Genomic DNA, 23,969 nt, shown 5'->3' with positions numbered 1-23,969 from the left:
GTTGACCATGTCTTTTTCTTTTTTTTTTTTTCTCAGGTATTTGCCTGAACTGGAACTTATGCTGTAGACATTTCTTTGTGGATTTGTCTAAAAACCTGAGGTGAGATATTTTTTGAATTCATATGTCTTATAAGCTATGTTTTATAGTGAGAATTGTTTTTGAAAACTTGAAGGCAGTGTCAAATGTCTTTTCCTCTGAGACTTTAATAAGCAAATATAGTATTATTTATTATAAAGTTACATGTATAGCATGCTTACTTTAGTTTGTAGGATATTTGATTGAAGGAAATGAAGCTGGTTCTAACGATTACAATAGTTTTGAGTGAATTTTTCCATTGTAATTCCAAAGGAATTTTTCTTTTATATTCAAAAATAGAGTTTGTACTGGTATTCTGACACACATTTGAGAATGATATTGACATTATAATTTGATATTCCTGAAGAGAAAGACTTAACTTGTTAAGTCATAGATTTCAACAACTGGGAGTGTTTTAATAAGTCATTTATTAGGAGTTTTCTACCACTTTGTTCTCCTGGACTTGATTATTTTCTGTAATTCCCTCTGGGGAGCTTATAAAATAAGGACATATCCTATAGAATGTTAAAAGTTGGTTTCAAAAGAAAATTTCCATAATAGCATTTTACTCTAAAGATAGGTTCATAGCCCTTTCTCTTTTGTTACATGTCTGGGCTCTAGTTCTCTTCATCTTTTAATTTTTTAAGCAGACCATTACAAGTCTGTCATCTGGTCTTTCCACCTTGAATCCAGCTGCTCTCTAAGCCATTCTTGTCAGAGTCATGAGATTGCTTATACTAAGAGATGAATGTCAACATGTCAGTCCATGACTCAGTCTCCTTTCAATATCTTTACAGTGCTTAAAGGATATTTTACAAACTCCTTTACAGAGCGGTATAATTTCCTTACCCATTTTTCCATCTCACTAGTGCTGTAGGAATGTTTCAACTAATGTTTTCTAATTAAAAAAATTTTTTTTTTAAGTTTATTTATTTATTTTGAGAGAGCAGAGAGAGAGAGAGCAGGGGAGGGGCAGAAAGAGAGAATCTAAAGAAGGTTCTGCTTGGTCAGTGCAGAGTCTGATGTGGGGCTTAAACTCACAAACCATGAGATCATGACCTGAGGCAAAATCAACGGTCAGATGCTGAACTGACTGAGCCACCCAGGTGCCCCTAACATTTTTTAAAAACCAGATTCACTGAGACATAATTTACAAACTGGGGGGTGTGGGTTTCCCACTCTCTCTACCCCTTCCCCACTTGCACTCTGTCCCTCTCTCTCTCAGAAATAAATAAACATTAAAAAGAATTTTTAAAAAATAAATTATATACCTTAAAATTCCCCTGTTTATTTAAAGTGTATAATTCAGTGTTGGGGCGCCTGGGTGGCTTAGTCGGTTAAGCGTCCGACTTTCGCTTAGGTCATGATCTCATGGTTCGTGGGTTTGAGCCCCGCGTCGGGCTCTGTGCTGACTGCCAGCTCAGAGCCTGGAGCCTGTTTCAGTCTGTGACTCCCTCTCTCTCTGACCCTCCCCGCTCACGCTGTCTCTCTCTCTCTCCTAGAAATAAATAAAACATTAAAAAAAATAATAAAGTGTATAATTCAGTGTTGGGGCGCCTGGGTGGCTTAGTCGGTTAAGCGTCCGACTTTCGCTTAGGTCATGATCTCATGGTTCGTGGGTTTGAGCCCCGCGTCGGGCTCTGTGCTGACTGCCAGCTCAGAGCCTGGAGCCTGTTTCAGTCTGTGACTCCCTCTCTCTCCGACCCTCCCCTGCTCACGCTGTCTCTCTCTCTCTCCTAGAAATAAATAAAACATTAAAAAAAATAATAAAGTGTATAATTCAGTGTTTTTTTTTTTTTATTGTGGCTACAAAGTGGTACAGCCATCACCACAGTCTGAGATTATTTTCATCACACCACAGAGACCTCACTCATTCCTCCCTCCTTTCAGTCCCTGTCAGCTACTAATTAATTACTTTCTGTCTCGATAGCTCTCCCTCTTCTGGACATTTTATATAAATGAAATTGTACAATATGTGATCTTTTGTGATGTATTTCTTCCATTTAGCATAAAGTTTTCTAGGTTCATCCATGTTTTCGCATGTATCAATATCTCATTCCTTTTTCTGGCTGAACGATACTCCATTGTGTCAGGTCAGGTGAGCTGGAAAGGGAGAGAGGCCTGGACTTTCAGGTGGCAGCATAGCTGATTAAAAACAATGATCCAAAATAAAAGTAACAGTTGAGCTTTTATTCACTTACTGAGATAGAATAAGAGGCTCACCCTCAGAAAGTGCAGGCTCTCCACTCAGGTGAGTCAGTACGGAGGTTGGAGGTAGATTGTCTCACTGTGGAGGGAGCACCAGACAAAAGGTTCCTGCAGTTTTATGGACCCTGGGCTGGTTCAAGAGTGAGGTGGAAAGGCTTGGGATGGAAAGGCACATAGTGAGAGGAGAGAAAAAGTGTCTTCCGTGTTTCCTCCCTAATGAGAAGGCCTCTGCAGAGGTGCATGAGGAAAGGCCTCAGCTGAAGGCCACAGATAAACAGACTTCTTGCAATGAAGTCTGGCACCTGGGCTGGGAATGTAGCTCTGCTTGAGAGCATGGTGAGTCAGGGGAGCTTGAGTTCTTGACTACAGCTCTCTTCAGAGACTGCAGTGGGCTGTGTACCCAGACCGGTGTGGGTATGACAGCTGTCCCGTGTGAAGTCCGCCAGGTAAAGCTGGAAAAGTTACACAGAATTTTAAAGTTTTTGATCAGGAGCCAGATTCCTCAACATTTATATACCATATTTTGGTTATCCATTCATCAGTTAATTGGTGGACATTTGGGTTGTTTACACATTCTGGATAGTCTAAGCTTTTTGCTATGATTGTATAAGTTTTTGTATTTATATGATTTAATTTCTTTTGGGTATATACCTAAAAGTGTAATTTACTGGGTCACCTGGTAAATCCATGTTTAACAGTTTGTAGAACTGCCACATGGTTTTTCAAAGAGACCGTATTATTTGACATTCCCACCAGCAATGTATGGAGATTCCATTTTCAATATATCCTCACCTACGTTTGTTACTCTTTTTTTTTTTTTTTAAATAGACATTCTAGTGGATGGGAAGTTGTTCCTCACTGTGGTTTTGATTTCTGTTTTTCCAATGAGTAATGCTGTTGAGTAGCTTTTCATGTGCTTATTGTCCATTTATATATCTTTTTTGAAGAAATGTCTATTCAAATCCTTTGCCCATTTATTGTAAGGTTTTTGTTTTTTTTTTTAATTTTGTTTTTAATGTTTTATTTATTTCTAGGAGAGAGAGAGAGACAGCCTGAGCAGGGGAGGGTCAGAGAGAGGGAGTCACAGACTGAAACAGGCTCCAGGCTCTGAGCTGGCAGTCAGCACAGGGCCCTACGCGGGGCTCGAACCCACGAACCGCGAGATCATGACCTAAGCGAAAGTCGGACGCTTAACCGACTAAGCCACCCAGGCGCCCCTCTTTTTNAGTCACAGACTGAAACAGGCTCCAGGCTCTGAGCTGGCAGTCAGCACAGGGCCCGACGCGGGGCTCGAACCCACGAACCGCGAGATCATGACCTAAGCGAAAGTCGGACGCTTAACCGACTAAGCCACCCAGGCGCCCCTTTTTTTTTTAATATATTCTGGATACAAGTCACTTATGAAATACATGATTTGCAAATATTTTCCCCCATTTTGTGAGTTGTCTTTTTACTTTCTTGGTAGCATCCTTGGAAGCACAAATGTTTTTTTTAATGTTTATTTATTTTGAAAGAGAGTGGGAACGAGCCGTGGAAGAGAGACAGGGAGAGGTAGAATATCAAGCAGGCTCTGTGCCCCATGTGGGGCTTGATCCCACGAACTGTGAGATTGTAACCTGAGCTGAAATCAAGAGTTGGGCACTTAACCAACTGAGCCACCCAGGTGCCCCTGAAGCAGAAATGTTTTTAATTTTATCTATTTTTATTTTGCTGTTTGTTCTTTTGGTGTTGTATCTAAAAAGCCGTTGCCTGATCCAAGTTAATGAAGATTTACTCATATTTTCTTGTAAGTTTGAACTCTTAGATTTAGGTCTGTGATCCATTTTGAGTTAACTTTTGTATATGATTTGATGTAGAGGTTCAGTTTCATGCTTTTGCATTCAGATATCCACTCATCCCAGAGCACTGAATTATCGTGGCACCCTTGAAGAATATCAGTTGATCATAAATGTAAGGTTTGTTTCTGAACTTTGAATTCTATTCCAGTGATCTGTATATCTCTCCTTATGACAGTAACTCATATTTTGATTATTGCAGTTTTGTAATAAGGTTTAAAATCACGAAGTGTGAGTTCTTCAATTTTGTTCTTCTTATTCAAGATTGTTTTGGCTCTTCTGTGTCCCTTGCATTTTCGTATGAATTTTAGGATCAGCCTGTCAGTTTCTACCAGAACAGTACAGCTGGGATTTGATAGGGACTGTGTTGAATCTGTATTATGAATCTGTATATCCAGTTGGAAATTTTATAACAGTATGTTCTCCAATCTGTGAGCTTTAGATGTCTTTCCATTTATTTAGGTGTTCTTTAATTTCTTTCAACGATATTTTATAGTTTTTAATATATGTCTTCTATTTCTTTTGCTAAATTTGTTCCTAAGCCCCTTATTTTTTTTTTTTTTGATACTATTGTAAATGAAATTGTTTTCTTTCATTTTTGGATTGTTCATTGCTAGTGTGTGGAAATATAATTGATTTTTGTATCATGCAACCTCATGGAACTATTAATTCAACTAGTAGTTCTAATAGCTGTTAATCTATTACTTGGAATTTTATATACATAAAATTATGTCATCCACAAATAGTGATAGTTTTATTTCTTCCTTTCCAATCTGGATGCCTTTTATGTCTTTTTCTTACCCAGTGCCCTGGCTAAAATCTTCAGCACAATGTTAAATAGAAATGGTAGGAGTAGACATCTTTGTCTTGATCCTCATTTTAGGGGGAAAGCATTCAATCTTTCAGCATTAAGTGTTACATCACCTGTGGAGTTTTTATAAGTGTCCTTTATCAGGTTGAGGAAATTTTCTTTTATTCCTAGTTTGTTGACTGTTTTTGTCATGAAGGAGTTAACATTTATTAAAACCTTTCAATATGTGACAGGCCCTATGCTAAGTGCTTTTATATAGTATTTAATTTTCATGAGAGACCTGTGAAATAGACAGTTATTTTATCTTCATTGAGCCGGTAAGTGGTAGAATCAGGTTGCTTGGTTTTAAAACTTGTGTGCTCAAGCATTATCCAGTAAATTCCCTCTATAAACTGTTTATTCATACACGTGCCTTTGTCCATGCTAGTTTCCTCCTCCTAAATGCATGTTCCCTCTCTTATCCCATTACAAACCTACCACAGCACTTTGTACCTGCCACTGTCATAGTACTTTTTCACCATGTTATTATCATTTGCATATACTTCTCTTATTTTAGAATCTGTGCTTCTTGAAGTCAGGGACTTTGCCATATTTGTCTTTGAATCTGCAGTGGGTAGTGGAGAGATGGGAAAGAGATGTGTCAACAGAAGCCAAGGTTTTAGAGAATTTTAAGAAGGGTGGAAGCAGTCAGCAATGTCAGATACTGCAGAGAGATGAGGTTCACAAAATGATAATGGTTTCATCTTTTAGTGATTTCAGCAAGAGTGTGTGTATATGTGTGTATACACATTCTTTTTTTAGTAGCAGTGGGGACTGAAGCCAGATTGTGGTAGGTTGAGCAGTGAATGGGAGAAAAGGCTCTCAAGAAGAGACTGTCACTACTCTTGTGAGAAGTTTAACTGGGAAGGGGAACAATGACTTTAGGGTGCTACATAGAGGGGAATATAAGATGTTTTTTAATATAGGAGAGGCTTGAGCATGCCTATATACAGAGGTGGTAGGAGAAAGGACCAGTTAAGAGCAAGCTTGTGGAAGTGGAGAGAGGACTAATAGAGGGAACAGGCTTTCCTGTAGGGACAGGAGATTGCATGAGAACACAAGATTTGCCTGGAGTGGCCTCTTTCTTATTAGAGAAGGAGATACTCAGGAATGTAGCCAGAGGTAAATTTATGGGTGTGGATTAGGAAATATAGGGAGTCCTCCTTTTCCCAGAAGTAGAAAACAAAGTTGTTGGCTTAGGGATATTGTGCTGATGTTGGGAGTAGGAAATAGGAGTGAGATGTGGAGTTTGACGGGAATGATGAAGTTTTGGAATATCTGCTGTAAGGCATAGGAGAGGTTTCTTGCCGGAACCATAAATGTTGTTTGAGGGCCTCTTTCCCTTCTGTCTCCATGTAAATTGCAAAAACAGGTATATGGTCAGAAGTCCAAATGATACAAAAGGATTTACAGTGAAAAGTAAGTCTTCACTTTAGATCCCCTGTGCCTATTTTCAGAAGGAAGTACTATTAACAGTTTATTTACTTTCAAACTGTTTACAAATATACATATAAATATATATGGAATTTATTTTAATCCATGAGAACTTACTGTTTTACTTCTTTCTTTTTCAGCTTTCTTCTGTATCTTGGAGATCTTTCCATATACTTAGATCTACTTAGTTCATATTTATAGCTGCAGGATATTTCGTATATGAATATGGTATAAATTATGTAACCTGCATTTCAATGGGTTCCAGTGTTTAGTCTTATAAAAATCATGTTGAATGAATAAATTCTACCTTCAAAAAGTAGAGAATCATTATAATACCTTAATTCTGTGCCTTAAGTTTGGATTTATTCTGTGCATACACACACTGAACCAGCTGATTACATGTATATACCAAAACTGAGTTGTCTTAAAATATAAAGATACCTTAAACATTCAAAAGTGGTAACTTTAGTTATCATACTTAATTTATTTCTGGGATTGAGTGATAACAATCTTGTTTTTAGGTGTTTGCTATTTGTAAATTCATGTGAGAAAAATTCCTATATGTGACAAATATACTTGAGTTTTGACATGAGTTTTGACAAATGCATACACTTACGTAATCTACTCCTGTATAAAATTTAAAAATTTTTATTATTCTTTAAGCTCCCTAAGGATGTTTCCTTGATATTCTTTACTCTCACCAGAGCAAACCACTTTTCTGATTTCTGTCACTTTTTTGTAAAGAAATTCATCTGTCCTCATGTCACCAACTTCTTTCCTCCCATTCTTTTTAAATATATCTTGTTTTTAAAAAATTGTAAAATATAACATAAATTTATCATCTTGGTCAGTTTTAAGCATACAGTTCAGTAAGCATTTAAACAATGTTGTGCATTAATCACCATCATCCTTTTCCTGTAACTCTTTTTTCATCTTGTAAAACAAACTGTATACCCAATCAACAATAAATCACCATTTTCCTCTTCCCTGCTCCCTGGCAACCATGATTATACTTTCTATCTTTATGATTTTGACTTCTCTAGTACCTCACGTGAGTGGAATCATATAGTTTTTGTGTTTCTGTTACTGGCTTATTTCATTTAACATAATGTCCTCAAGGTTCATCCATGTTGTGGCATATGGCACAATATTCTTCCTTCTTGAGGCTGAATGATATTCCATTGTATGTATAATACCACATTTTGCTTATGCATTTATGTGTTGGTGGTTACTTGGTAGCTTCCATGTTTTAGCTGTTGTGAGAAATGCTCCTGTAGCATGGGCCTACAAATATCTTGTTGAGACCAAGTTCAATTCTTTGGGGTATATACCCAGAAGTAGAATTGCTAGATCATAAGGTAATTCTATTCATTTTTGAGGAACCCCACACTATATTGTTTTCAACAGGAGTGGTACCATTTTAAATTCCCCCAACAGTACACAGTTCCAAGTCTTCCACATCCACATCAGCACTTACTTTCTGTTTTTCTTTTTTTTAATAGTAAGCATCCTAATGGATGCGATAGTATCTTGTTGTAGTTTTGTTTTGCATTTCCATAGTGATCAATGATGTAGAATGTCTTTCCTGTGCTTATTGACCATTTGTAAATCTTGGAGAAATGTATGTTCAAGTCCTTTGCCCGTTTTTGAATTGGATTGCTTTGTTCTTGTGGAGTTTTAGGTGTTCTCTATATATTCTGGATATTAATCCCTTATGAGGTATATGATTTGTAACTATTTTCTCCTATGTTGTGGCCTTCTTTTTTACTCTGTCAATAGTGTCTTTTGATGTGCAAGATTTTAAAATTTTCTTGAGGTCCAGTTTGTTTTGAATTTTTGTTACCTGTGCCTTTGGTATCCTATCCAAGAAATCCCTGCCAAATCCAATGTCATGAAGCTTTTGCCCTATGTTTTCTTCTAAGTGTTTGTTGGTTTTTTAGATTTTACACTTAGATATTTGAAATAAGTTTTGACATATTATTAAATATGGGCCTAACTTCATTCTTTTGCATGCGGATATCCAGTTTTCCCAGCACCATTTGTTGAGAAGACTTTCTTTTTCTCATTAAGTACTTTGGTGACTTTGTCAGAAATCAGTTGAGTATATATGTGTATGTCTGGGTTGTTTTCTGTTTTATTGACATTTTTTTCTTTGCTGATACTGTGCTATCTCAATTACAGTAGTTTTAAAATAAGTTTTGAAGTGAAATAGTGCAAGTTCTCCAATTTTGTTCTTATAGATTTGTTTTGACTCTTCTAGGTCCTTTGTATATTTATATACAGTTTAGAATCCACTTTTCCATAGAGATTTTAAGATTAGGTTTTCATTTTCCACGAAAAACCTGTAGATTTTACTTGATACTGTGTTCATTCCACAGGTCAATTTGGAGAGAGTAGACATCTTAATACTGTAAACATGATATCTCTCTCCATTTATTTAGATCATCTTTAATTTCTCAAGAGCCATAAGTTTTATTTTAATTTTCAGTGTACAGATATTGCACTTTGATTTTTAATGCTGTTGTGACATTTTAGTTCATTTCCACTGTTCATTACTGATATGTAAAAATATAATTGAATTTTGTATATTAGTCTTTGTTCATTCTAGCAGCTTTATATGTGTGGGGGGTTGTTGTTTTGTTTTGATTCTAGGCTTTACTATATAATTATGATGTGTATGTAAGTAAAGACAATTTTACTCCTTCCTATCAGCTTGCATTTCTTTTCCTTACCTCATTTTACTGACTAGAATCTCTAGTACAGTATTGAATAGAATTGATGAGAGCAGGGGCACCTGGGTGCCTCAGTCAGTTAAGTGTCCGATTCTTGGTTTTGGCTCAGGTCATGATCTCACAGCCCTGAGAGCAAACCCCACACTGGGCTCCACACTAGGTATGGAGCCTGCTAAGATTCTCTCTCTTCCCCCTCTGCCCCTTGTTCCTACTAATGTGCCCATGTGTGCTCTCTCTCTCAAAAAGAAAAAAAAAAAAAAAAGAAAGGAGAAAGTGGTGAGAGCAGATGCCCTTGGTTTGTTCCTGAGTTTAGGGAGAAAGTTTTCAGATTTTAAAGTTGTTATCTTCAGGTTGAATAGCCCCTTCTATTCCTCATTTGCTGAAAGGTTTTTTTTTTTTTTTTGCCTTTTAATCGTAAATGGGTGACATTGAATTCTAATTGTGGTGTTAAGAGGATTTTTTTAAAGGATTTAAAAAGGGGTTATAATCGTGGTTCTCATACAGATATAAAATGAACACTTGTCAAATATTTTATTTAACTCACTATTAATGAGGAAACTGGTAAGATGTTAAAGTCAGTCCAAAGGCAAATTTGAAGAGCCACTCATTTATATGCAGTAAAGAAATGCTGAAATGATTTTTTCAAATAGATGCAAAGACTGGTCTATCCAGTGGGCAATTATCACCTGTAATCCATTGGACACAACTAATTTGCTCTTTCGTGCATAATAATAGTTCACATTATTATCAATTTTCTATAATTTTTAAATTGAAAAAATTCAAAGATAATGAAAGGTAGAGGTAATGTATGCATGAGCTAGAGAGAACAGTTGGCAATCTTTTCTTTTTGGTCTGTTTTCAAAGCTTTTTGCTGTTTTACTGACAGTTTCGCTTTGAATTTCCATGATCCCCAGTGATGTTGAACATTGTTCATACTTTTATTGGTTATATGTATGTGTGCTACTGTCAAAAGCCTCTTAAATGTCTCTTATCCATTTTTTCTGGTCATGTTTTGGGTATGTGTTCTTGCTTTATATGTTCTTGGTAATAATGCATTATAAGTTGAGTGTATTGTGAATACTTTTTCCTAGTTTATAACTTGTATTTTCACCTTGTTTAAGGTTTTTTTTGCATAATTGTTCTTAGTTTTAGTACAAATTTCTCTTGTCTTATTTACAAAATCCTTTCTTACCCTGAGGTTAAAAGATACTCATATTTTCCACTAAGATTTTTAAAGTTCTTTTTCACATTTAAGTCTTTAATTCAACTGGTGTTGATTTTTCTTATGGTATGATGTTAGGATCAAATTTCACCTTATTTTTTTTTTAAACATAAGATGATGGACTGAATGTTTGTGTCCCACCCAGAATTCCTACATTGAATTCTCCATGTGTTGGTGTTTGGGGTGGGGACTTTGGGAGGAAATTAGTGTTAGATGAAGTTGTGAATTCCCTGGTCTGATGGGAACAGTGCCTTGATTAAAAGAGATATTAGAGAGCTTGCTCTTTCTCTCTCCTCTCTCTCTGAGGACATAGCCAGAGGTGGCCACCCGCAGGCCAGCAAGAGGGCTCTCACCAGAACCTGACCATGCTGGCACCCTTCTAGCTAGAACTCCAGAACTGTGAAAAATATTTCTGTTGTTTAAGCCCCCCAGTCCACAATATTTTGTTATGGCAGCTTGAATAGACTAAAATATCTTGTTTTACATTTTCTATTTGGTACTTGATATTTTACTTTGTCAGACACTGCTACTGTGGGGAGGATTAGGTTTTTATCAGTCCCAGCAATGTCAGGGGTGGGAGTTGAAGAGCTTGAGTCAATTACTTCTCACCCCATTTAACTTAATCTCAGGTCACTTTACCTTTTTCTCTTGAGAAAGAAGCTGCCTTTAAGAGGAGGCACCACCAAGATTATTGGCCCTCAGCGCAGGTTTGTGTGTTAGAGGAGCAGGTGGCGGGAAGAAGCAGCCAGGGAAGGTTAGTGTGTATTCAGCTGTGTTTCTAAGCTCCTGACTATTCTCCTGAGGACTGAGGTCCAAGTGAGGCATGTATGGAGCCAGGTTGTGTGCACATAGGTGCTGGGGCAGAAGAAAAGCAGAATTTAGGAGTTCTCCGGTTTTGTTATCCCACAGCCTCTGAACTGCCTCTTGCCTCAGGCCAAAGCCACCATTCCACACATTCTGGTTCCAAATGGGTCCTTGTCCCCCCAGGTGTTTCTCATGGTTCTTTCCACTTTTTCTCTGTAACTTCCCCATGGGCTGATTTTCTGAGAAGGGTCAGCAGTTTTGCTAATTCAGCATCTTGGCAGGAATTGGAGCCAGCGTCACATTTTTTCTTAGCCTTCTTAGACTTCCTTTACGTAGTTATGGGTAACTTTAATCTGACAGAAAAATGAGTTTGTTCGGTATTCCTAAATCATCTGCAAGCCTTCTTCCCTGCTGTGTCTGAAGCCCCCCACAGAGGCTGTGTGGAGGTGAGTCTGGCTGCAGCAGAGAGTCCCACAGAATCTTTCTGATCGTCTGGTGGTGTTTCACGGAATGTTCACCCAGCCCTGGTTGCTTTTTTGAATAGGTGGACCCAAGAGTTCCTTTAGGTAATGTGACTTATTCACTTCTAAGAGGGTCTCTGACTTAAAGTGGCTTTCTTTCTGCTTAGTAATGTTACTTGAAATTCTAATTTTGGACAGTGATTCTTGTCCAAGATGACCCCTGAATTTTTAAGTATTTTATTGCATCTTTCGTGTAAATTTGTATTTTATGTATAATGAATATGTTGATGTTAAAATCTTTTTTTAAATTTTTAATTTTTTTTTTGGATTTTTAAAATGTTTTTGTGAGAGAGAGAGAGAGATACAGACAGTGTGTGACCAGGGAGGGGGAGAGAGAGAGAGAGAAAGAGAGATAGAGACACAGAATCTGAAGCAGGCTCCAGGCTCTGAGCTGTCAGCACAGAGCCCAATGTGAGGCTCAGACTCACAGACTGTGAGATCATGACCTGAGCTGAAGTTGGACACTTAACCAACTGAGCCATCCAGGGGCCCCAGTGTTTTTTTTGGGTGGGGGAAGGGAGAGCACAAGCAAGGCGGGGCAAAGAGAGAGGGAGACACAGGATATGAAGCAGGCCCTGTGCTGATAGCAGAGAGCCTGATGTGGGGCTCAAACTCACAAACCGTGAGATCATGACCTGAGCCAATGTCGGATGCTTAACCAACTGAGCCACCCAGGTGCCCTGATGTTAAAATCTTAAGTTACTTATATCAAAGAAACTTGATCCTCCAGGAGAGTGTTCTATATTTGTTCTGTCGTTTTGTTTACTGCCTGCTGTATCTCTGCCTCAACCAAACAATTAGTCCATAATTTTTTATAAGTCCAGTACTTATTTTTCTTCTCTGCGTGATTCCAGAGATGAGACAGGACCTGTTTCTCACTTTGTTTTGATGTAGGAAGACCAGGTTCAAGGACCCAGAGAGGTTCCTGAAGGATCAGCTAAGAAGGTCCTTGGCTTCACGTGGGATAGAAATCAAATGGCAGCCTGGAGGAAGCGAGAGCAGAGTTTATTGAATAGTGTAAGTGATAGGGTACCACAGATGGAGTATCTGGGAGACTCAGGAAAGAAGTGAGTCTCTCCGCCACTTGGGGTGAGGGGTTTATATTGGAAAGGGGCCCAAGGTACACGTTCCTTTAGGAATCCAGGGTAGGGTCTGATCAAAGGCAAGTGTCAGGTGAACAATAGGTATTTTTCCATAAATCACCAAAGGTAGTGGGCATTGATGCCAGTGTCGACCGAAGTTTGAAGCGATCCCCCTGGAACTTGCTCATGATCTCTTTTTCCTTAGATGTTATCAGGTGTTTGGGGGCCTAGGACAGAACTCAGAGAATGGTTAACTTTGCTTCCTCCTTGGAGTGGGATCATAGCTTCTTTGGTTTACTCGATGCAAGGTGAAAGAAATATGGACCATGAGTGGGGCCTAGCAGAGAAACAGTAGACATGGAACCTTTCTAAAATAGAGTCCCTTCAGTTTCTCTATCTCAGTTTTGCATGCCTAGGCCTGGTATAGGTCCTGCCAGATTTGCCACAGAGTAATGTGTTCTATATTGTTGAATTAAACTAATACCTAGCAAAGTACTTAGCATTTATAACAGGAGTTGCATTCTAGATAGAAAAGTATGTACTCATATCTACGGTGGGTCCTGTATTGTGGCATAGGTGGGTCCTGTATTTTGGCAGTGGTGTGCAGAGGCAGGTAGAGTCTATATAACGCAATAACTGGTTAGATATTGGTTGGGGGAAGAAAGGAGAGAAGGGGAACGATATTAGGGATGATTTCTAAATTGGGAAATTAAATGGGTGGCAGTGCTATTTATTTCCAGTGTGTGTTTGGGTATAGAAAGAACTTGTGGGATGGGAGATAGATATGTTCTTGAAATATTTAGTTTGGGGTTTTTCTGAAATATTCAAGTGGAGAAGTGCAGGTCTGTATACAGTTCTTAGAGAGAGGTGGGGGCTTGAGAGAGAGAGAGATTTTGAGGTTAACAGTTTTTCAGGAGTGGTTGAAGAAGAAATTGCCCAGGATTGAGGACAGAGCACTTAGCACATCTAGTTTTAGCAGACAAATACAGAAAAAGGCACTGGGAAGGAGATTAAGACCGGGAAACTGAGTGTTAACAAAGGATTTTATAGCAGCACTCTAGGTTTCATCTCTGTGCAGAGCCCAAATTTTCCTTTCAGCACCCTGTATTTGATCTTTGGCCCCAGACCTTTCTTTGTTTTCAGCATTCTCTGCTGGAAGAGATTGTGGATGAAATATAGTTTTATTTTTGAACTCAGCCATTGCTGGTTTCTTTACATTTCCTCTAAATTCTGCTCAAAACCAGAATACTTTCTTCTCTGGCTCAGCTTTCTAGCTGCAGTTTCTAATATATATATATAGGATATATATATTCTCAGTTGACACTGTGGACATTGTGCATGGAAATTACCTTAGTTAGATGTAACAGTTCATTAACAGCATTTTGTTTTTTTAACTTACTGCAGGCCAACAGTGTTGCTAAACTTTCTGCCCCTTCATAACAGTGATCTTTCGTCCAGCTTCTGGTAACATTTTAATTCACTCTCCTTAAAGGTCTTGCCAGTAGCCTCTTCAAGGGTTCATCAGACTTCTGCTGGTGAGAGCCCTGTGGCCCTTCTCCTATCCATGTCTACCACCCAATCCCAGAGCTGGTGTCACGTGTCTTTTTTTTTTTTTTTTTTTTATATGTCAGCCCTCCAGTTCCGGGTGCCAGATTCTCTTCTGGAAACTATTGCTATTAAACAAACCGCCCTGGACCTAGTCCCAGAACCTGCATCACTTTTCCTAACCTAGCCTGGGAAGTCACTCATTGTCCCCTCACCACAGTCTCTTGGTTATAAGCAAGTTAAATGCCTGCTTGGATTTAAGAAGGGACTCAGATTCCATGCCTTTGTGGGTGAGCAGCAAATTTACACCATAGATGAACATGTGGAATAGGAGGTATTTTTGCAGCATAGTTTGCCACAAATGGATAAAATAAAATACCTAGAATTACAGAGGAAGCCAAGGGCACCTATGTGGCTCAGGAGGTTTAGTGTCTGACTTCAGCTCAGGTCATGATCCCATGGTTTGTGAGTCTGAGCCCCACGTCAGGCTCTGTGCTGACAGCACGGAGCCTGGAGCCTGCTTTGGATTTTATATCTCCCTCTCTTTCTGCCCCTCCCCTGCTTGTGCGCGCGCGCTCTCTCTCTCTCTCTCTCAAAATTAAAAAGAATTACAGAGAAAGCTCAATTATATTAAAATATTATTATCAAACTTTTTGTAATAAGGTATTTTTATTTATTTAGCATGATATACCAACAAAATAGTGGCAGGTCTATAGTAAATAATAGTAAGTATTGGTAATTTTAGAAGTTGGAGAAAATAAAGCATCCAGGTTCATAGGTGTCCTGAATTCCATCCACAGACCCTCCAGCCTCTAGATGAAGAGCCCTTGGATTAATGTAATGGAGTGAGCAGAAGTCTCACTGCCATGGCCTGGGGACTGAATGTGGTGAGGGGACAGGCAGAGCCTAAGGGGAGGACACCATAGGGTAAGTTTTATATACTGGCATTTATTTATCTTAAAAAAATTTTTTTAATGTTTATTTTTGAGAGAGAGAGAGAGTGTGTGTGAGCAGGGAAGGGGCAGAGAGAGAGGGAGACACAGAATCTGAAGCAGGCTCTAGGCTCTGAGCTGTCAGGACGGAGCCTGATGTGGAGCTCGAACCCATGAACTGGACTGCGAGATTATAACCTGAGCTGGAGTCTGAACTGACTGAGCCACCCAGGCTCCCCTCATTTATTTACCTTTTAAGCTAAGGGTTTTATTGCTTTTTTAGGTAGAGTCTTAAAATATGTTTATGTAATGAGGGAAAGGCACTAGTGAAGAGGAAAATTGAATATATAGAAAAGATAAAGGCTATTTAAAAGGTTTCTGAGAAGGCAGGAGAGGGTTTGGTCTTGAGGTTAGGTAGAAGCATTGGACAGGAGGAGAAGTGAAAGGAGTTTTGGATATTTATGGAAGCTGTTATCAGGTCACATGACACTCTGAGAAAAATATATAGGCGTGCTAAATATCAACACAGGGGCAAGGGAGGCCAAGGTAAGCCCCAGAGAACATTATAGCAGATATCTGGGAAAATATGAGGATATTGGGATAGGGTCAGGAGGAGAATAGGTAATGAGACAAGGACAGAAAAAAGTAAAACTGATGATGTAAGAAGACACACTTTGCCTAGTTTACAGTTTTCATTTAGTCCCTTCCTTAGACCAGTCATTTTCCTGACCATGGATATTGATATAAAGAAAAGTGGAATCAGAATAAAATGCAATTGTGTTTTTGACTTCTGCTTATTTAGAGTTATTTTTTCTTTTTTTAAAAATTTTTTAAATGTTTTATTTATTAGAGAGAGAGAGAGAGAGACAGAATGAGCACGGGAGGGTCAAAGAGAGAGGGAGACACAGAATCTGAAGCAGGCTCCAGGCTCTGAGCTAGTTGTCAGCACAGAGCCCAACATGGGGCTCAAACCCACGAACCATGAGATCATGACCTGAACCAAAATCGGACACTTAACCCACTAAGCCACCCAGGCGCCCCTAGAGTGAACTTTTTTGAATATCTTGGTTAGCATATGTAATCCATACATGTATTGCTTTTGCCACAAAGTAACATGAATGCTGAAGATCTTCTCTTTCATGGATATTTGGGGTTGGTACTGAAAACCAGTGTATGTGTTTGCAGCTTTCATACTTACAGCTGGATGGAAATTGGCCTCAAAGGGTCCATGGTTTTCTTTGTCATTAGCCAACAGATGCTTGCTGCGGTGTTCTGCTCGCTGAGTCTGTATTTAATGTGCGGGTGATGCATCTCTGTACACTGAGGGGAAGGGCTGTGCAATACAGTAGCTCATTTGTGTCTAACAAATATCAGCCTTTAGCCACACATCCATCCTTTACTAAATGTTTTTTTTTTTTTTAAACCAAGCTGTTTTCAACACCTGGTTGGCATATCTATCTTCATATTGCTTTGACTTTTTAGTGAGTTGATCCTGAATTTAGTATGTCCATCTTATAGGAGAAATGTTTTTGCTTTCTGTTAAAGAATTAATTCAGATCTTCTTGACACAATACAATTTTTGAAACTTCAGGTTGGTGCTATATACCTTAAAGAAAGAACCTTAGGTTTTAGGCACAAATATTCATTTGTACGTGAGTATGCTGTGAAATTGCTAATTCACAATGTTTTACATATTATTAGTATTAATACATTCTAATGTATAAATGTATATACTTCTATATACATCTTTCCACAATTAAACTATTTTGAAATATATACGTTATATGTAATGTACGTACATAAGTATGTAATATTGAAGATATATTTTTATTTTATTTATTTTTAAATGTTTATTTTTGAGACAGAGAGAGTGTGTAAGTGGGGAAGGGGCAGAGAGAGAGGGAGACCGAATCTCTCTGAGTTGTCAGCATAGAGCCCGACATGGGACCAGAACTTACACACAATGAGATCTTGACCTGAGCATCTTAAGAGTCAGATGCTTAAGTGACTGAGCCCCCCAGGCACCTCTATTTTATTTTTTACTGTGGTAAAGTGTTCAAGCTCTCTCTACCGTGTCCTCTCCCCCATCTGCCCTCAATAGCTACCCCTTAGCTACCCTTCAGGCCTATGGGTACATACACCTGCATGAAGACCTGTCCTGGAACTGGACTCAGCCATTTGAGCTGGGTGTTCTGGAGTTCCAGGAAGGTGAAAAGTGGTCTCTGGAGGTGAGACCCAATAAGGCACTTCCTCCTGGCCCTTTGCATTGCTTGTTATATGGAGAATGGTATGGCCTCATAAGGGCCAAATCATGTTGCCTTGACCTCAGGGTTAGTGATTTTAATAATTTTTTAAGAAAATTTTTATTTATTTAAGTAATCTCTGTGACCTAACGTGGGGCTCGAACTCACAACCCCGAGATCAAGAGTCACAACTTCCTCCAGCTGAACCATTCAGGTGCCCTTAATAATCTTATTTAGAAAATGTCTGTTTATTTTTGAGAGAGAGTGAGTAGGGAGGAGTAGAGAGAGCATGAGAGAGAGAATCCAAAGCAGGCTCTGTGCTGCTTAACTGACTGAGTCACTCAGGCACCCTGCCCCCTTAATAATCTTTTAATAGGGCTACCAAAATTGATTGCCTCCACCATTATGCCTTCCTTTTGTTGTATGGTCTTTTAGGGTTGCCAGATTCAATTTCAGTGTTGGGGGCAGGGGTTCCCACACACAACACTAAGCAGTTCTCAGACACCAGTAGGATTTGTGAAAATTCAACTCAATTCTGATGCTATCTACCTAGAGATTGCATCTGATTCCATAGGTTAAGATTTAGTCCTACAAGACTGCCCTCACCCTCTACTTCACAGACACCAGTCACAAGCCCCGTTCTGTTACCTGTGCTTCTGACCAACCAGCTACAGATTGTAGGTTCCAGTGACCTCCAAATTGATTTGCTAGAGCAGCTCACAGAATTCAGGGAAACTCTTACTTACATTTACCAGTTTATTAAAGGTTATGAAAAAGGATATGAATCAACATCCAGATGAAGCAATACAGAGGATGATACATAGGATAACATCCCAAACAAAGGTGCTTCTGTCTTTGTGGAGGTAGGGACCTAGATCAGCATTCTAGTTCCCCAAACATGGAGGCTCTCTGAAAAAGAAGACAAAAAAAAAAACTGTACTCTTGGGTTTTTATGGAGACTTCTTACATAATCATGATTGATTAAGCCATTGGCCATTGGTTGCTTTAACCTCCAGCCCCTCTCTCTGCCCTGGAGGCCCTGGGATAGAGTGAGGGTGATTAAAAGCTCCAACCCTCTGATCACGTGGTTGTCTTCTTGGCAACAAATCCCCATCCTTGGGTGGGATCCAAAAGTCACCTTCATTAATAAGACACCCATTTCACCTTTATGGTCTAAAGTGTTTTCAGGAACTGTGGATGAAGATCAAATATATCTGAGAAATATATTTTGGTCATTCAGATGACATAAATCATTATAAATCATTATATCACATATGGCTAGAAGGATTTTTCTAAAGCCAAATCCATTATCACATCCCTGCTTGAAATTTTTCAGTGCTTCACATTTTCATTGGGATAAAGTCCAAACTTCCTAAATTGCTTTATTGAAGGTTCTTTATTCCCCATTCTGGTCATTGCTTATTTTTTAATCCTTACTTATTTTGGGGCTCTACTGTTTTCCTGCCAAATAAGTAGTCTTTTCTATCTATACAACCTTGCACAGGCTGTAGGCCTTTCATGCTCCCCTTTCCATGTGAATAGCCTCTCATATACCTACCAAACTCCTTACAACACTTATTTAAAAAATTAGGTAGTCTGATAAGCCTTTTTTCACTTCCCCATGAAGAATTAAGTCCTTTCCCCTTCTGTATTCCCACTGTGATTTGAATACATTTCTGTTTTAGCACTTGTTCTGTTATATAATATTTGCACATCTATAAGCCATATCCTCTGCCTCTAAAAACAAGGGCTACTGCAATTCAGCAGGGTATTCCCAGATATTTCTACTACAAGTGCCGGGTACACAATAAGTGCTTAATGAATGTGTGTTGAATGAATATTGTACTTAGTGGAGTGCTTTCAGTGTGAAGTGCCCTAAATGGAAGACTTTGTTTACAGTCAGCTCTTTCATGTCCAAGGTGATTGAGGAATGGAATATTCCAATAATTGATTGTGGTATGTAATAGCCAATTATAAATTATCAACTTTAGATAATTTAACACAAAAATAATGGACTATACAGAATTTATCTGTCTTTATTAATTTGTAAAATGCTTCAGCTTAATCATTATGAGTTATATGGCTCTGTTAGAGCTGTGGCTGAGGAAGTGTAAGAAATCAAGTAGGGTGCTCTGTCTCAAGCTGGGTTTTTTTTTCTTCACAGTTAAGTCTCTAATACACTTGTTTGTTTATTGTTTTTGCTTACTGTAAATTTAACAGTAGGTGAAAGGGACTCACAGCAACATTATTACCAAATGCAGTTTTAAAAATGTTCAGAAGACAGAGAAGCAGCGTACCTTAAGGCATACGCACTGCCTCAGTCCCCCCCACAGCTGGCTATGTTCAGGCCGTGCCCTCTCATCTATTCAGTGGCAGTCCTTGCTGAGCCCAGGTGAAGTCTTATGAACTGAGCTAAGCAGTTAATTAGATGGTGTTCTCTGGTCATGACTATTTCAAGAGTGCTTGTTCTCCACCCAAATTACATATTTATTCTTTTCTCATTCATATGAAAGTAATGTGAGTGGTTGCTGCTCATTTGCGTATTAATTTAATGGTTCTTTTCTGCTCTCTCCTGCCAAACAACAGCGTTGCCAATTATTTGCAAGACTCTGAAATTACTTTTATGCATATGGACCTGCATTTTCATATCTTTGAAAATGGCTTTTTAACAGAGGCCTATTTGGAATAGAGAAAATGCTCTCACTGTATTTTTCACAAATGATCTGAAAACCATCATGGTGGCTGAGCTCTGACTCCCTATGTCGCTGTGCCATGTTCTCTTGTTCAACCTAGAAGTCTTCCTGCAAAACTTGGGTCTTCCCCCACGCCCTCAATGTTTATGTTTGAGAGAGAGACAGAGTGCAAGTTGGGGAGAGGCAGAGAGCACGGGAAATACAGAATCTGAAGCAGTCTCTAGGCTATGAACTATCAGCACAGAGCCTGACATGGGGCTCAAAGTCACAAACTGTGAGATCATGACCTGTGCTGAAGTTGGATGCTTAAGTGACTGAGCCACTAAGCTTGGTCCTTTTTAAAGCAGATGTATATTCTCTCATTGACATGTATTGTTAATATGTCATGTATTGTTAATATGACTATACTTAGATACCGAATTGTTCAGTTGTCTCATCTCCACATGAATTCTTTTCTTTTAATCAGTTTCCCAGCCTGTCTGTACCTTTAGCTTCATAATAATGTAGTATTTCTAACAATTATTTTATGAAAATGAATCATCTTGACTTAAGTGCAAGAGCTGATTGACCTGTTAACTTGAGAATCCTACATGAAAGAAAGGATTGATAAAATAATTTTTAAAAATGTGTTTATTAATGATAGAACAATGGACTTCTTAATTAAGTTTGATAAAATATTCAGCAGCTCACTAACCAACCTGTTCTGTTTAAATAATCTGTGAATAAACAACAAAAATAACCCTTGCTACCTTATATTAAGCCAGTATCAGTGGAGGTTTTAATTTGGGAATATATCAAAGGACTTGTCTTTGATTTGAACATTTTAATGTTAAAAAGCTGACTGATTCTGTTAAATACAGAATGCAAACATTTATGTCTTTATAGTATGACTTTATTTTTTAAAAAATTTTAATGTTTATTTTTGAGAGAGAGAGAGAGACCGAGTATGAGCTAGCAAAGGGCAGACAGAAAGGGAGACACAGAATCCGAAGCAGGCTCCAGGCTCTGAGCTGTCAGCACAGAGCCTGACATGGGGCTTGAACTCACTAATCGTGAGATCATGACCTGAGCTGAAGTTGGATGTTTAACTGACTGAGCCACCCAGGTGCCCCAGTTTATAGTATGACTTTAAATAATTGTAACCTAGAGGTGCCTGGGTGGCTCAGTCAGTTGAGTGCCCAACTCTTGGTTTCAACTTGGGATTCTCTCTCCCTCTCTTCCTGCCCCTCTCCCACTCCTTCCCTCTCTGTCTCTTTCAAAGTAAATAAACTTAATAATAGTTATTATTACCTGAATAAAAAAATGTGGTTGCTTGCTCAGGCATACTTTTTGGTATAAGTCAAGTTATTGAGTAAAAAAGATTTTCAGTTTCTCTTTTAAGACAGTCAGTATTCAGTGTCCTAGGTTTAACTTGTGGTTCTATCACTAACGAGTTGGCTATCTTTAGTGCCTTGGGTTTTCTCAGCAGTCCAGTTAACTACCTTACAGTGAAGATCAGTTGGATCTTCAATACCTGAAAGTGCTCTATATATGTATACCACATTTAGGAATCTTAAACAACATTTTAGCCCCTTTTCTACCTGCTTTGTGACTTTGAGAGTTAAGCTCTCTGAGCTTTTCTTTCTTTCTAGGTACACAGAAGAATTTGGACTGTATATTCAACTCAAGGGGTACTATTTACATTGTTTTTAGCTCTTATAACCTGCACTTTATGATTATGTCTCTCTTTTTTTTAACATGTGTTTGCCTCCCTTCCTCCTACTGATAATGATGATTGCCAAATAATAAGACGGGAATTCATTAATCTTTACCTATTACATTTCATTTAACCTTTCTATTAATCTTGTGATCATAGATGATAGTAGTCTTATTTTACTGTTGAGGAAAACTGAGGTTCAGAAAGTTGCACGGCCAGTTACAGAATGTTAGAGGTGGGATTCTAGTCTCTGATGCCAGTGTTTTTTTTTATTAAAAATTAAGCATGCAGCTTATATGAAGGCATATTACCATGTACCTCATCTAAAGGAAGCTTTTGATCTCAATTGTTTTCCTGTTCCTTTTTTTTCCTTAAAATGAATAGTTAGAGCCTTACCAAAATACTTTTGTAGAAAAAAATGCATCTATTCAACAGTAGTAAGCATTGTTTGGGAATTTTAACATTATAGTATCATTACAAAAAAATCTGTTTAGCTTTATGTAACATGTGTCTGGGAATCTTTCAGTGTTGGAAAATATAGTGTGTCCTTCAAATAGATGAGTTCATTCTATTTTAATAGGTTTATTTTATTTTTAAATTTTATTTAAATCCAAGTTAGTTAACAGATGGTGTAATAATGCTTTCAGGAGTAGAATTTAGTGATTTATCACTTACATATAACACCCAGTACTCATCCCAACAAGTGCCCTCCTTAATTCTCATCACCCATTTAGCCCATCCCTCCACCTCAAACTGCTCCAGCAACCCTTAGTTTTCTGTTTTAAGAGTCTCTTATGGCTTGCCTCTTTAATGTTATACTTTCAGATATTTTTTAATGTTTTATTTTATATTTGAGAGAAAGAGGGAGGAGAGCATGAGCAGGGGAGGGACAGAGACAGAGACAGAATCTGAAGCACACTTCAGGCTCTGAGCTGTCAGCACAGAGCCCGACACGGGTTTCAGACCCATGAGCAGTGAGATAGATCATGACCTGAACCACCCAGATTTCCCATAATGTTATACTTTTAAACCTAAGGGCTTGTTTTGTGCTTGCTAGAAAGGAAAACAGGTGATCTAAGTACTTACTAAATTTTTTTTAATCCTAATTTATTTTGTGATTCCAGGAAGAGGATTACACATGACAAGATTTTCTAAAGTTGCTAAAAATTTCTACTCTTGTAGGATATTGTTTTATGGTATACAGTTTTTACATTTAAACTTCAAAAAGGGGCACCTGGGTGGCTAGTCAGTTAAGTATCCAACTCTTGATTTCGGCTTAGGTCATGATCTCTTGTTACGCTGACAGCATGGAGCTTGCTTGGGATTCTCTCCACTGCCCCCACCCCCCACCCCCATCCCCACAATTTACGCACAGGCACACTCTCTCTCAAAATAAATAAACCTAAAAAAAAAAAGAAAGAAAGAAAGAGAGAGAGAGAAAGAAAAGAAAAGAAAAGAAAAAAGAAAAGAAAAGAAAAGAAAAGAAAAAAGAAAAGAAAAAAGAAATCCAGATTGTCTGAAATGAGTACGTCAGGCAGGGATTAGGACAAGCACATTCAGAAATACTCATTTCTGTCTTGAGTTCATTTATGAGTTCTGAGTTTTAACATTTCCTTTGTAAGCTTCAGAGAGCCCCTCATCCAGATGTGGCAGACCTAGAGGTTGATCTTACTTAGCACACAGTTGCTTTCTGAGTGACTGGCAGCACTGGTTCAGCCAGGACTCTTGCTGATCCTTCCTGGTTCAGAAATCTCTGTCCTTGGGACATTTCTTTAATTCATGTTTCTCTTTTCTGTTGAAGTGGTTACTACTAGTCCAAAAGTGAGTTTGTCTGAGTAGCTCATTGGTCACACTTTTATCTTTCCAGCTGATGACCCTGAATGACTGTGGCACTTTGAGATCTTATCTGTTGCCCTTCTTAAGCCTATTCACAAAACTCTAGCCAACTTCGTCTTCTTTTCTGCTCTGTGAATATAGCAAGTTCATTCTAGCCTCAGGGTCTTCTATCCAGGTCCTTCCTTGGGCGATGGTCTTCCCTCAAGACTGTTGCTTGGCTATGTATCCTCCTTGTCATTTAAATCTCGGCTGAAATGTCC

General features: G+C 38.5%; 1 protein-coding gene across 3 annotated transcripts in view; it reads left to right on the top strand.

The window, feature by feature from the left end:
* Nucleotides 1-23,969, top strand: part of PEAK1 (pseudopodium enriched atypical kinase 1) — a 308,018-nt gene that overhangs the window by 42,488 nt on the left and 241,561 nt on the right. For 2 of the 3 annotated variants that reach the window (XM_039238166.1, XM_039238163.1), the window contains exon 2: nt 37-100. The gene's annotated coding sequence lies outside the window, so the exon portion shown is untranslated. Of the gene's footprint in view, nt 1-36; nt 101-15,109; nt 15,237-23,969 lie in introns of all 3 variants that reach the window. The other variant, XM_039238164.1, reaches the window with a different exon arrangement.

This window comes from Hyaena hyaena, unplaced genomic scaffold, assembly GCF_003009895.1.
Source record: "Hyaena hyaena isolate Hyena2069 unplaced genomic scaffold, ASM300989v1 scaffold_137, whole genome shotgun sequence".
Lineage (NCBI taxonomy): Eukaryota > Metazoa > Chordata > Mammalia > Carnivora > Hyaenidae > Hyaena > Hyaena hyaena.
The sequence above is the reverse complement of the archived record's forward strand: the minus strand, read 5'-3'. Positions and strand labels throughout refer to the sequence as shown.